The sequence below is a fragment of the Rattus norvegicus genome, chromosome 4, assembly GCF_021556685.1.
Source record: "Rattus norvegicus strain SHRSP/BbbUtx chromosome 4, alternate assembly SHRSP_T2T, whole genome shotgun sequence".
Classification (NCBI taxonomy): Eukaryota; Metazoa; Chordata; class Mammalia; order Rodentia; family Muridae; genus Rattus; species Rattus norvegicus.
This window is the reverse complement of record NC_141537.1, coordinates 143,720,245-143,732,734: the sequence shown is the minus strand read 5'-3', so window position 1 is coordinate 143,732,734 and position 12,490 is coordinate 143,720,245.

The window sequence follows — 12,490 nt, the reverse complement described above, 5'->3', positions numbered from 1 at the left end:
CCATAATTTTTCCTGTCTGAAAGAACTGCAGGGATGGAAATGAAGAGGAGCCTGAGGAAAAGGAGGACCAGCGACAGGCCCAAAGTGGGATCCAGCATACACCAGCTAAATTGAGGCCTCCAACACATATACAGCGGAGGAATTACAGGTCTAGGTTCAGTCAGAGAAGATGCACTTAACCCTCAAGAGACTGGAAGGCCCCAGGGAGTTTAGAGGACTGGTGGGGTGGGCTGAAAGGGGGTGCGGACACCCTCGTGGAAACAGGGGCCGGGGAGGAGGTATAGGATGCGGAACAGTCTGAAGGTGGATCAGGACGGGAAATATCTGGAGGTTAAGAACAAGAAAAAGAAAAAAGGAAGAATAGAAAATGGAGTATAATAAGTTGTAAGGTGAAATTAACCCTTTTTCCCCCGGTTGCTTTTGGTCATGGCATTTATCACAGCTACAGCAACTAAACTACAACAGCTGGCTTTAAACAACCACGAAATAACTGTAGGCTCCATCTACTTCACTGTGCTTTCCCTCTCCTTCTTTTTAGACTGCTGATGGCTAACATGACTAACTTGATAAAATCTAGGAGTCAGCGCTCCATGTGTACCTGTGAGGGATTTTTTAGAACTGCTATCCTCTGGGTATGCTTGTGAGAAATTCTCTCCACTGTGCTATTAGAGGTGGGAAAGCTACTCTGAAGGAGAGCAGCACATTCCGTGGACTTGGGGCTGCAGGAAAAGGAGAAAGCTATGAAGCATGAGTGTTCATTGCGCCTGTGTCCTGACTGCAGATGCAATATGATCAGCTGCCTCAGGCGACTGCCAGCCAGATTTCCCCATTGCTGCTTCATTTTTGTCTTTGCAATAAAACATGATAACCAAAAAGCAACTTAGTGGATAAAGAGACTATTATATCTTATAATTCAAGTTCACATTTCAGAATAGCAGGGAAATTCATGGGAGCAAAACTTAAAACTGCTAGTCACAGCACATCGCAGTCAAGAGTACAGAGGAAGTAATGCATTTATGTATGCCACTCCTTGACTCACTGTCTAGGGAATGATGCCTCCCATAGTGGCTGGTCTTCCTACTCCAATTAACATAACCAAGACAGTTCTCTACAGAGCAGCCTAGACTAGTCGCACCTCATTGAGAATCTCAGGTAATTTTAAATTTTGACAAACCCACCTTGATGGACTGAACCCTCAAAATGTAGACAAAATAACAGCTTTCTCTTTTAAGTTGCTTTTCTATGCCTTTTTGCCTTGGTTTTCAGGATAAAAATAACTAACTCAGGACCTCTCAGATTCTAGTAGAATGGTGAGTTTACTTTCCCACTGGGAAAAGATCTACATAGTCCTTTTCCAAGTCGATAAATTTCTCTATTTTTTAAAGTATATAAATATACATATATATATATATATATTTGCCTTCAATCCCTCCTCCGTACACACACACACACGCGCACGCACACACACACACACACACACACACACACACACACATATATATATATATATATATATATATATATATATACATATATATATTTTAAACTATAAGTTTTCTGTCTACAAAGACTTCGCATTTGACAAGCTGTGGTGTTCATTTAGGCTGTTATTGGTAATCGCATGTCTGTCCCCTGAAAACAGTGGTCCATCCATATATGGCTCACTTTAATTGATTTTCTCCATCTGTACTGGCCTTCCTCATCTTGTGCACCCTTGACTCTTGCTATATTCCTCTCTTGGTATTCAGCTGTGCATTAAGACTCACCCTTGAAGAATCAATGCCAAGAGCTTTCCTTAAAATAATCTTTCCAGACTTCTGATGGTAAACAACATGGTTGTTCCTTTGTTGTCAGTCACAGAAACCATATTTTTCTTCATTGTTCTTCCCAAAATGTCCAATCATGCATTTATACATATATTTAATTAATGCTTGTCTTCTTCACTATAACAGGAATTAATAAAATTAGGCTATATTCAAATCTGACTCTCAGCCTCCATTTGTACAACGGCAGACATAAGAATTTTGTCATGGGAGCCTACCATAACTGTCATCAGAGAAGCCTAACAGAGCAACTGATGGAAACAGAGGCTGATACCCAAGGCCAAATGTTTGCTGGAACTTGGGGAATCCTGGGGAAGATGGAGAGGAGGGATCAAAGGAGTGGGAGGGGTCAAGAACATCACAAGAAAACCTATAGAATCAACTGACCTGGGCACATAGAGGCTCACAGAGACTGAATCACCAACGAGAGATGCATGGGATAAACCTAGGCCCTCCGCACATAATATAACAGTTGTTAAGCTTAGACTTCATGTGGGACTCCTACCAGTGGAGGACAGTTGCAAGTGGAATGGACAGTAGGTAAACTTAATATAAAACAAACAGCGTCATTTTAAGTGATTATAAAAGTATCTATGTAGAATCCTTGACTTTTCTCATCCATTGTTTGTTGTGCCTCCTCTTTGGCCTGTCACTGATGAAGTGATCAACCTTCAGTATGTTATGTATTTCTATTTTGATTTTTACTTCTTATACCGCTGGCACATAAAAGTATGCTGTCATGATGTAAAAATAGATAAGTGGTAGACAAAGCCATAAACAAAGTATTTTAAACTTTTAGAACTGGTTTTTGAGCAAATTCTATGTGTAGGGAATGATATGAAGGAACGTCAGTTCTATGAACAAAGAAGAAAGGGTTTGAATCAAATCATCCCTGGCAGCTGTCATCTCTAAAGAAGCGTGCCTTCAACATTAATTATAACACAGATTGTTTGGTTTGAGGGTCAAGCTCTTTTTGCTTTTTCTTTTAGTTTGTAAGGTGCTGTTCTCTGTCGTGATGTCATGTTTCCTTATGTGTCTGCCTCCACACCTTCTTCAAGGCCAATGCCAGTGCTCAGCCTCCTGATCCCTTCCTAGATTGCTCTGGTTTTCCCTGATCTTGATTTTATGCTAGCACACAATTAATGGGGATGACACCTCATGCTTGAAAGCTCATCATCCACTCAATCTTCAGAGAGCATGTCTAATCAAACAGTATATAATTAGAGTACATTTAGTCCTAGATCCTTTAAGTCCATGGGCTAAAGTTGAGTCGGAAAGGCCAAAATTGTCATCACTCGCAACAGTGTGCAGAAATTAAAAAAGCTTGGTCCACAACCCAGCCTACTGGTTTAGCAACTCAAGAGAGCAAGTCTGACAACAGAGGGCAGCAATGATACTGACTGTGTATGTGGCTCTGCATTAAGGCAGTAGCTATCTATTCAATATTATAATCATCTATGTTATTTTATAATCATCTGCACTCTGTCTTATTAAAGAATTTCCTTTAAATTTTTCTTTTTTATTGTTCATTTATTCATTTACTTTTACACTCCAGATTTTATTCTCCTCCTGGTCATACCACTTCCTCCCCTCCCCTGCTGCCCCTTTGCCCCACCCAGTCTCCATGAAGATGGTCCTACTCCACCCACCCCACCAGACCTCTAAACTCCCTGGGGCCTCCATTCTCCTGACAGTTAGGTGCATCTTCTCTGACTGAACCCACGACCCAGGAGTCCTCTGCTGTATGTGTATTAGGGTGCTCAGATCAGCTGGTGTATACTGCCTGGTTAGTGATCCGGTGTCTGAGAGACTTTGGGGGTTCAGGTTAATTGAGATGAGTGGTCCTCCTACAGGGTTGCTCTCCTTCTCCGCTTCCTCCAACTTTTCCCTAATTCAACCAGGGGGCTGTAATTGTGTGCACCTTACTACATTTATTGATTGATTGATTGGTTGGTTGGTTGGTTGGTTGGTTGGTTGGTTGATTGTGTGGCACATGTGCACAAAATGTACAGGAACACCTGTACCACGGCATGTGTGTGAAAAGCATAGGACAACTTTCAGGTGTCGCTTCTCTCCTTCTGTCATATGGATCCTGGGGATAGAACTCAGGTCATCAGGCTTGACATCAAGCATGTTTACTCGCTGAGCCATCTCATTTGCCTGAATTTGTTTTTTAAAAAACAATTGTGTGAGGTGGGCTAGACTAGGTCATGCTTGCTCGCTTGCTTGCTTGGACGAATGGATGAATGAAGCCATCTTAATAACCATTCATCGTCTCCTGGTCAATTTCTTGAGAAGCCAGAAGTGATAACCTTGTATACATCTTCAGACTTCCCCTTGTCAACTGACCTTTCACTAAAGGAACAGTTCAATGGCTTATGGACAGAATAACAATTCAAAGCACTGACAAGAACGTCATATAGTAATAAAATAAAATGAAAGCAAAGAAAGCATGCTTCAGGCACCGAAGGCAAAAGTCAGAACACCAAAATGAGCTACTGATTTTTCACTATCCTCTGTACCTTGCAAATGGAAATTCACCCAATTCAAAGTGTCTGAAATTGTATGTGTTCCCAATTTACCAAAAAAGAGATGAGAAACAATACTCATCTTAGGTAACTGGTCACTTAAGGACTTAGGAGAAAAAAAGTGTCATGTTGCTAATATACATCTTCCATTTTCATGAACACTTTGTCATAGGTGTTTTTCTCAAGATTCCAAATGATGGTTTTATCATTATCTTCACTGGGATAAAAAGTTTGCTTCTGAAAACGTGATACCAGCCCTGAAATTTCATGGGAGATGGGCAATGTACTGGCCAGGAAACCATCATTTTAAATAACTGATCATAAGGGGCATACTATAAAGAACGTACGTCTGGCAAATGTTTGAACTTGACAAGTGCCCACAATTTCCGAGAGGAAATCAAATCAAACAATATTCTTGAGTTGATCTACAGTACGAGGGGAGGGGCAGACAGGACAGTATTGAGAATGTTCTCCTGTAAACAGTGAGTTAGCTTTGGCTTACTCTAAACACCTTAATTAGAGTTTTCCCTGCCAAGTAGAATACTCACATAGCTGTTTGAGGACTCATCACCCTTTAGACTCACACTTCTGTTTGCAAATGGACTAATAAAGCCCACAGAGTAATTGGAGAACAGCTGGACTGTTCCCCAAAGGGGAGCAGAATTTGGCCAAGCTGCCCAATGCTGTTCCACTCTAACACTTTGCCATCTGACAAGAAACACCAGCTGCCAAAGGCATGCCCTGGAAGTATTCTGCTTCTTCAGCTATCTTTCCTTCCCCTATATGCTCAGTTGTCTCCACAATGGACTATGTCCACATGTTCACATTCAGCTCTGGGTTCCATTCACAGTTTCCTGCTTATACATCATCCTTCATTGCCCTCTCTTGGAGTAGATACCTGGTCAGTTATTTTTCTCAATGTCTAAAATCAATTATCTATACATTTTTATTATTTTAATTGTCAATCTATTACAGGTAAGTAATAGGAAAATCCAATTAAAGTTGAATAGTTTGGAAATACATTATTAAAAGACATATAACAATATACATTTCAGCTTTTCATTATCATCAACAGACAAATAATACTTTCTTTAAATGTTATAAAATCTGCCCCAGCCTTCTTTTCAGTTGTTTTTCAGACCAGTATGACGCAATTTGTGGGCTAGCACCAAACTGGCCCATTCCTACTAATTCTGGTATCTTCTTCTCCATTGCCTACCAACATTTTGGCACCATCCCACATAGATCTTAACCCTGGAATACATCCCATAACCCTAACCATATTGAAATATATTACAAAAACAAAGACTAGGTAATTAAACCATTAGACAAAATACTTATGACCTCTCCCAATGTAGCAACCCAAAGCACCACCAATTCATTTCCCCTTCTCTGGGTTTCACTGTTTGAGAAACAAGCAGATTCTAGTGAAGCAAGAATAAAATGACAGATACTATTCAAATCAAAGCAAAGTTCTAAGAATCCAGGTCCCACATAATTCTCAGCAAAAATAAAAGCTGTGGAAATTATGAAGGAATCTAAACCTTGTATGGTGGACTGGTGTTCTAAAATCCCAGAGAAGAGCTGACAACACATTTAAAAACCGAAGAGTGCCTGTCTGCTATAGAAAAAAGTCGTTTGCTCTAGTCAGGACTTAAGCTGATTATATGAGTTCTATCTGTATTATAAAGGAAAATCTCCTTTACTGAAAGCCTACCAACTTAAATGTTAAGGTCGTCTGAAATCACACCATGGAAACATTCAGAAAAGAAATTGTTTGACCCAATATCTGGGCACTTTGCTCAGTGAGGTTGATATATAAAATTAATCATCATAGTATCACTATCAGGACCATGGATTGTACATACAAGCATAACCTTGAAGCTCCTTATATCTTCCTTCCATTCTTTTCAGGAAATGAAAATTTTATTTTGTTAGTGAGCAAACCCAGGAACCAACATGTTAATTAGGTCATTATTCTACCATGGAGCTATCTATAATCACAGTACTTGAGGGTTTTTTTTCTTATTTTATTGAAAAAATATCCATCCAATATACTCTGATCATGATTTTCCCTCCCCCAACTCTTCCTAGACCCCATCTACTTTCCTACCCTACACTCTTTCTTTTCATATCTTTCTATATAAAGCTGACATAGCTCTTTGTCTACCGGTAGACATTCAGGTCTGCCTCTCTTATCCAAAATGAAATTTATTTGGATTGAAGGTCACAGGGATTATACAAGATATTATAACCATTGCCAACTATATGTACAGCTGCCCTGCTATGGCCAGAGGACATTGTTTTCTTCATTCACTGCTTTTAGTTCTTACAACCTTTCCATTTCTTCTTCAATAATCCCTGTGACTTAGGAGCAAGGAGTAAAGTACAGGCATTCCAGTTAGAGCTGAACACTGCACTGTCTCTAATTCCCTACACTTTGATTAGTTGTCTGTCTCTGTTTAATCACCATCTATTCCAAAAAGAAGCTTCTGTCATGAAGGTTGAGAGATATAATAATCAATGGATATAACAGTAAATACTATGTCCATTTAGGATAATAATGGCAGATTTTCCTTTGATAAAGGTGCCAATTATGGGCTTCTTCTTCTGGAACAGGTCTTAAATCCATCACAAAGCAGCTACTTCCATAATGTCGGAACCCCTATTGCACAAGAGGGATGTCTTCGCATCCCAGTAGTTAACTATAGCTCACCGCACTTTTGTTGACGTAACCACGAACTTATTTCAAAGAGCATGACAATATAAAGCTGGCATTGACCTAACATTCCTACTGTCTGGCTAGCTTTTATAGTACTAGACATGCTAGGCACACTACCTGAGAAAAAAGTAATCATCAAAATTACACAGCTGTGAACTTTGTGAACTATAATAAAGACTTGGTTGTTTTCTACAACTGTAATCCCAATGCCTTGATCAGCATTTTGTTCCCAGAAAAACAAATGTCTAAAATAATACATTCGGGGAAAACTGATAGACAGATGAATATTCTTCAGAAAAGTAATATTTTATAGATAATTTTTCATGGTGATTTAAAAGAAAGAAGATAAACAGATAGAAAAAGGAGTTGCTAGAAATAGGATGTATGAATGCATCAAAATTCTTATCGGTAGTACATGATGGTTGATATCAGTTGTCAACAATGTGTAGAATCAACTAGAAGACAAACCTCTCTCTCTCTCTCTCTCTCTCTCTCTCTCTCTCTCTCTCTCTCTCTCTCTCTGTGTGTGTGTGTGTGTGTGTGTGTGTGTGTGTGTGTGTCTACAAATTTTCAAGGTTAGGTTAATAGAAGTTGCAATATAACTCTCAATGAGGGTGTCACCGTTCCACAAACTAGGGCTCTATATTGCCTAAAAAGTTACAAGCCAGCTGAACACTGACATTGATTTCCCTCTATCTTATGGATAGAATAATGTGACCAACTATCTCATGTCTCTACTGCCATGGCTTCCCAACTGTGATATATGGCACAGTGATATGGCACAGTGAGTTAAAAATAAACCCATCTTCCTGTAAGTCACATTTTATTCGGTTTTTGTCATAGCAATGCAATAAGGGAGGAAACTAACACAGGCTACTTTCTCACTTCTCAGGAACCATCTACCACAGATGGCAACACAGATAAACTAAAGGGCAACTAGCTGACTCTAGTAAAGTTGTTTCCTATAGCAGCTTTTATCTCTTCTTTCTCCCTTTTTCCAAACCAATGTTAGACAGTAAATTCCTTCAATGTCCCTTAGCTTTGGTTTATTTATCTTTTAAATACTTTGTTGGTATTTTACTAGCATTTTTAAAAATATGGATTCTAGTTAAATTCTGAGATTAAACATATAAGTTGCAAAGATAAACACAATGACATAGCACATCAACCTAATAAAATACACAGCACAATTTGTAACATCAATAGTTCACTAGAAGCATTAGCAATTGTACATGTATGTCTAACGATGGCAAGAACAAGAAGACTTGAATGTGTCTTACAATAATTTTGCATGCAGAAGGACAGAAAAGAGGTGATCTTTAAAACAAAAGCACTTTCACTAGAAGGACTTTTGTGGATATTTGCAATATTAAAAGTGCAGTGAAAGGAACTGAATACTCTACAGATTTATAAATCAAATAAAAAATAACAAGTATATGCATCATTTGTTTGACAGAACATATTTGGAAAGTCCATCACAATTACCAAGCTAGTTTTCAAAAATGGTTATCAACAGAATGAGACAATAGAAGGAATTTAGTATAGTAGAAAGGAATATGCATTGCAGGCACTAGAAAACAATTTAAGTGTAGATGGCAAGATTGTGGATCATTTTATCTTATTTTGCAAGCCTTACATTTTCACTTTTCAATTTCAAAAAAGTATAGAAAACAATGAAGCAGCAATTTAAGTACCAAAGAAATATTAATATATCTTTCAGACTATGCGAGTCTCTAAGTTACCAGGATCCCATGTAGCTGTACCTTCCTACTATTTGCATTTCTCCATTTGGTTCGGTAACTGCTTCTGAGACTATGACATTCCATGGGCATTGACTTAGGTACTGGCAGTCTCTTTATATTACCTTCCACCTCAAGAAAATTAGACACAGTTGTTGCTAAAGCAAAACCTTTGTGATATTGTTTGTGTGTCTTTGCTCATAAATATGATCAGCCACAATCTCTATTAACCACACACTGTGCATATTCATCAAGCAAATATTTATTTGCTAAATATCAAGTACGTAGGAAGCATTGGACTGGATGTAGTAACGACAAAGATGTGAGGAGCGTTTGTTGAGGAAATCATCCATCATTATTGCTACAGTTGCGATAAATATCTTTAAAAGTCCAAGTGCTGAAAGCTTATTTGCCAGTCTGCCATTGTTGAGATACAGTAGAACCTTCAAGAGGTGAAGCTTAAAAGGAAGAAGAGAGGTCACACGGAAATGCATTCTCAAGCAAATTACTAGGACTAAGACATTGGCTCCTAATGGCTCCCCATCGGCTTTCAGTGGACATGAAGTAGAAATTTCTGTGCATAAGAATGCTTTGCCTTGACCTCGACAACAATGGAACCAAATGATGATAGTCTGAATCTTGTGACACTAAATTAAAATAAACCTTTCCTTCCTGAAAGTTTACTTCTTACGGTATTTTTGTCACAGTGGTAGAAAGAGGACACTAACACAATGGAATACAGAGGAGATGCAGAAATCAGTTGCATTTTTCTTTTTTTTTTATAGCTTGTTTCTATTTCTTTATTGGAGGTAGATGTGAACACATACACTTTATTTGGGGTGAAGCAGGGATTTGATACTTTTTTGGGGAAGGGCATGAGAATATCCAGGAAGGAGAGGTCATTGGCTGAAGGCTAAGGCTGTCTAGATCCCTTATTAGCATGGAACTGATGCTCCAGGTGCTACGCTACATGACTGAGTGCCTACGGTCCTCTCAGCTGGCGCTTGTGGTCACATGTTCCAGAGCAGGCTTTAGAGGCTGGGAGGAGGTAGCTCCTATCAGCTCAGACCTCTGAGCTTCCCAGGGTTTGAGCACACCCCATCTCACCAGTTCTTATGTCTGTCTGGAAGCGTGGTCCCCTATGCCCTACATCTAACTTGCTATTAACAAGCTAGCTAAGAAGAACGTGGTGCACTAAGACCTTGAGGTCATAGTCATGGGGTATGGTGAAGTCCTGTGGCCATCTGTGAATCATAGGACAAAGACCGATAAAACCTTTAACAGAACTAACAACAACAAGTTGACACCTTTGCGTCTGGCTTTCAAAGCACTCAGTTGGCCCAATGCCTACCAAGAGTTTACAAGGTGTCAGCTCTTGTCTTATCCTATTTTTCTGCCACAACACATTTCTTGTCACAATTATTATATGTGGATCAGTGTTACCTCCAGTGTACAGACGAACTGAAAAGTAAAATAACACATTTGATTCCACAAGGCATGTTGTTGTGATGCCCAAAGTTAACCTGTAAGCCCTACCTTCCCAGGAACCAGATAACTTCCTGGAATGCTAGAAATTGTAGTTCTTGAAAAATAACAAAGCGTCATGGGAAAGTAAGATGGCCTGTAAGTTTGTCCTTTAATACATGGCTCCAGGATATTGGCAGCTAAGCAATTCTAGGGAATGGTCCTGACCAAAGTTCATCTCTTGGTCAGTATTTAATATTTAATAAAGCTTGTTTTAAATTAGGCCCCAAATGGTGGAACTGACTTTTGTCCACCAAATTCCAGGATTAACAGTAGTATGGCCAGCACTGGATCCCAACTGAGTCTAGTCTCCCTTTCTACCAACTGCATGATGCCTCTTTGAACAGTAGCACCCTTGACTTCAGGTTGGAAGGGTGAAATGGGCAGTGAAGCTCATTATTTGCTTCTGTGAAAAACCTCAGCCACATGGAAGTCAAAGTTGTAATGATAATAATGGGGTCTTGAGTTGGGGTGGAGGTTACAAGAACGATATAAATAACAGAGTTCAGGTTGCCAGTTTGTTTATGTCACTGAGGCCTTGCACATGCTAGGCAAGTACTCTACCACTGAGCTACACCCCCAACAATCTTTGCTATCTTTTTTTTTTAGTATTATTAACTTGAGTATTTCTTATATACATTTCGAGTGTTATTCCCTTTCCCGGTTTCCGGGCAAAAATCACCCTCCCCCCTCCCCCCTCCCCTCCCTTATGGGTATTCCCCTCGGAACCCTCCCCCCATTGCCGCCCTCCCCCCAACAGTCTAGTTCACTGGGGGTTCAGTCTTAGCAGGACCCAGGGCTTCCCCTTCAACTGGTGCTCTTACTAAGATATTCATTGCTACCTATGAGGTCAGAGTCCAGGGTCAGTCCATGTATAGTCTTTAGGTAGTGGCTTAGTCCCTGGAAGCTCTGGTTGCTTGGCATTGTTGTACATATGGGGACTCGAGCCCCTTCAAGCTCTTCCAGTTCTTGCTCTGATTCCTTCAACGGGGGTTCTATTCTCAGTTCAGTGGTTTGCTGCTGGCATTCGCCTCTGTATTTGCTGTATTCTGGCTGTGTCTCTCAGGAGTGATCTACATCCGGCTCCTGTCGGTCTGCACTTCTTTGCTTCATCCATCTTGTCTAATTGGGTGGCTGTATATGTATGGGCCACATGTGGGGCAGGCTCTGAATGGGTGTTACTTCAGTCTCTGTTTTAATCTTTGCCACTCTTCCCTGCCAAGGGTATTCTTGTTCCCCTTTTAAAGAAGGCGTGAAACATTCACATTTTGATCATCCGTCTTGAGTTTCATTTGTTCTAGGCATCTAGGATAATTCAAGCATTTGGGCTAATAGCCACTTATCAATGAGTGCATACCATGTATGTCTTTCTGTGATTTGGTTAGCTCACTCAGAAAGATATTGTCCAGTTCCAAACATTTGCCTACGAATTTCATAAAGCCGTTGTTTTTGATAGCTGAGTAATATTCCATTGTGTAGATGTACCACATTTTCTGTATCCATTCCTCTGTTGAAGGGCATCTGGGTTCTTTCCAGCTTCTGGCTATTATAAATAAGGCTGCGATGAACATAGTGGAGCATGTGTCTTTTTTATATGTTGGGGCATCTTTTGGGTATATGCCCAAGAGAGGTATAGCTGGATCCTCAGGCAGTTCAATGTCCAATTTTCTGAGGAACCTCCAGACTGATTTCCAGAATGGTTGTACCAGTCTGCAATCCCACCAACAATGGAGGAGTGTTCCTCTTTCTCCACATCCTCGCCAGCATCTGCTGTCACCTGGGTTTTTGATCTTAGCCATTCTCACTGGTGTGAGGTGAAATCTCAGGGTTGTTTTGATTTGCATTTCCCTTATGACTAAAGATGTTGAACATTTCTTTAGGTGTTTCTCAGCCATTCGGCATTCCTCAGCTGTGAATTCATTGTTTAGCTCTGAGCCCCATTTTTTAATAGGGTTATTTGTTTCCCTGCGGTCTAACTTCTTGAGTTCTTTGTATATTTTGGATATAAGGCGCCTATCTGTTGTAGGATTGGTAAAGATCTTTTCCCAATCTGTTGGTTGCCGTTTTGTCCTAACCACAGTGCCCTTTGCCTTACAGAAGCTTTGCAGTTTTATGAGATCCCATTTGTCGATTCTTGATCTTAGAGCGTAAGCC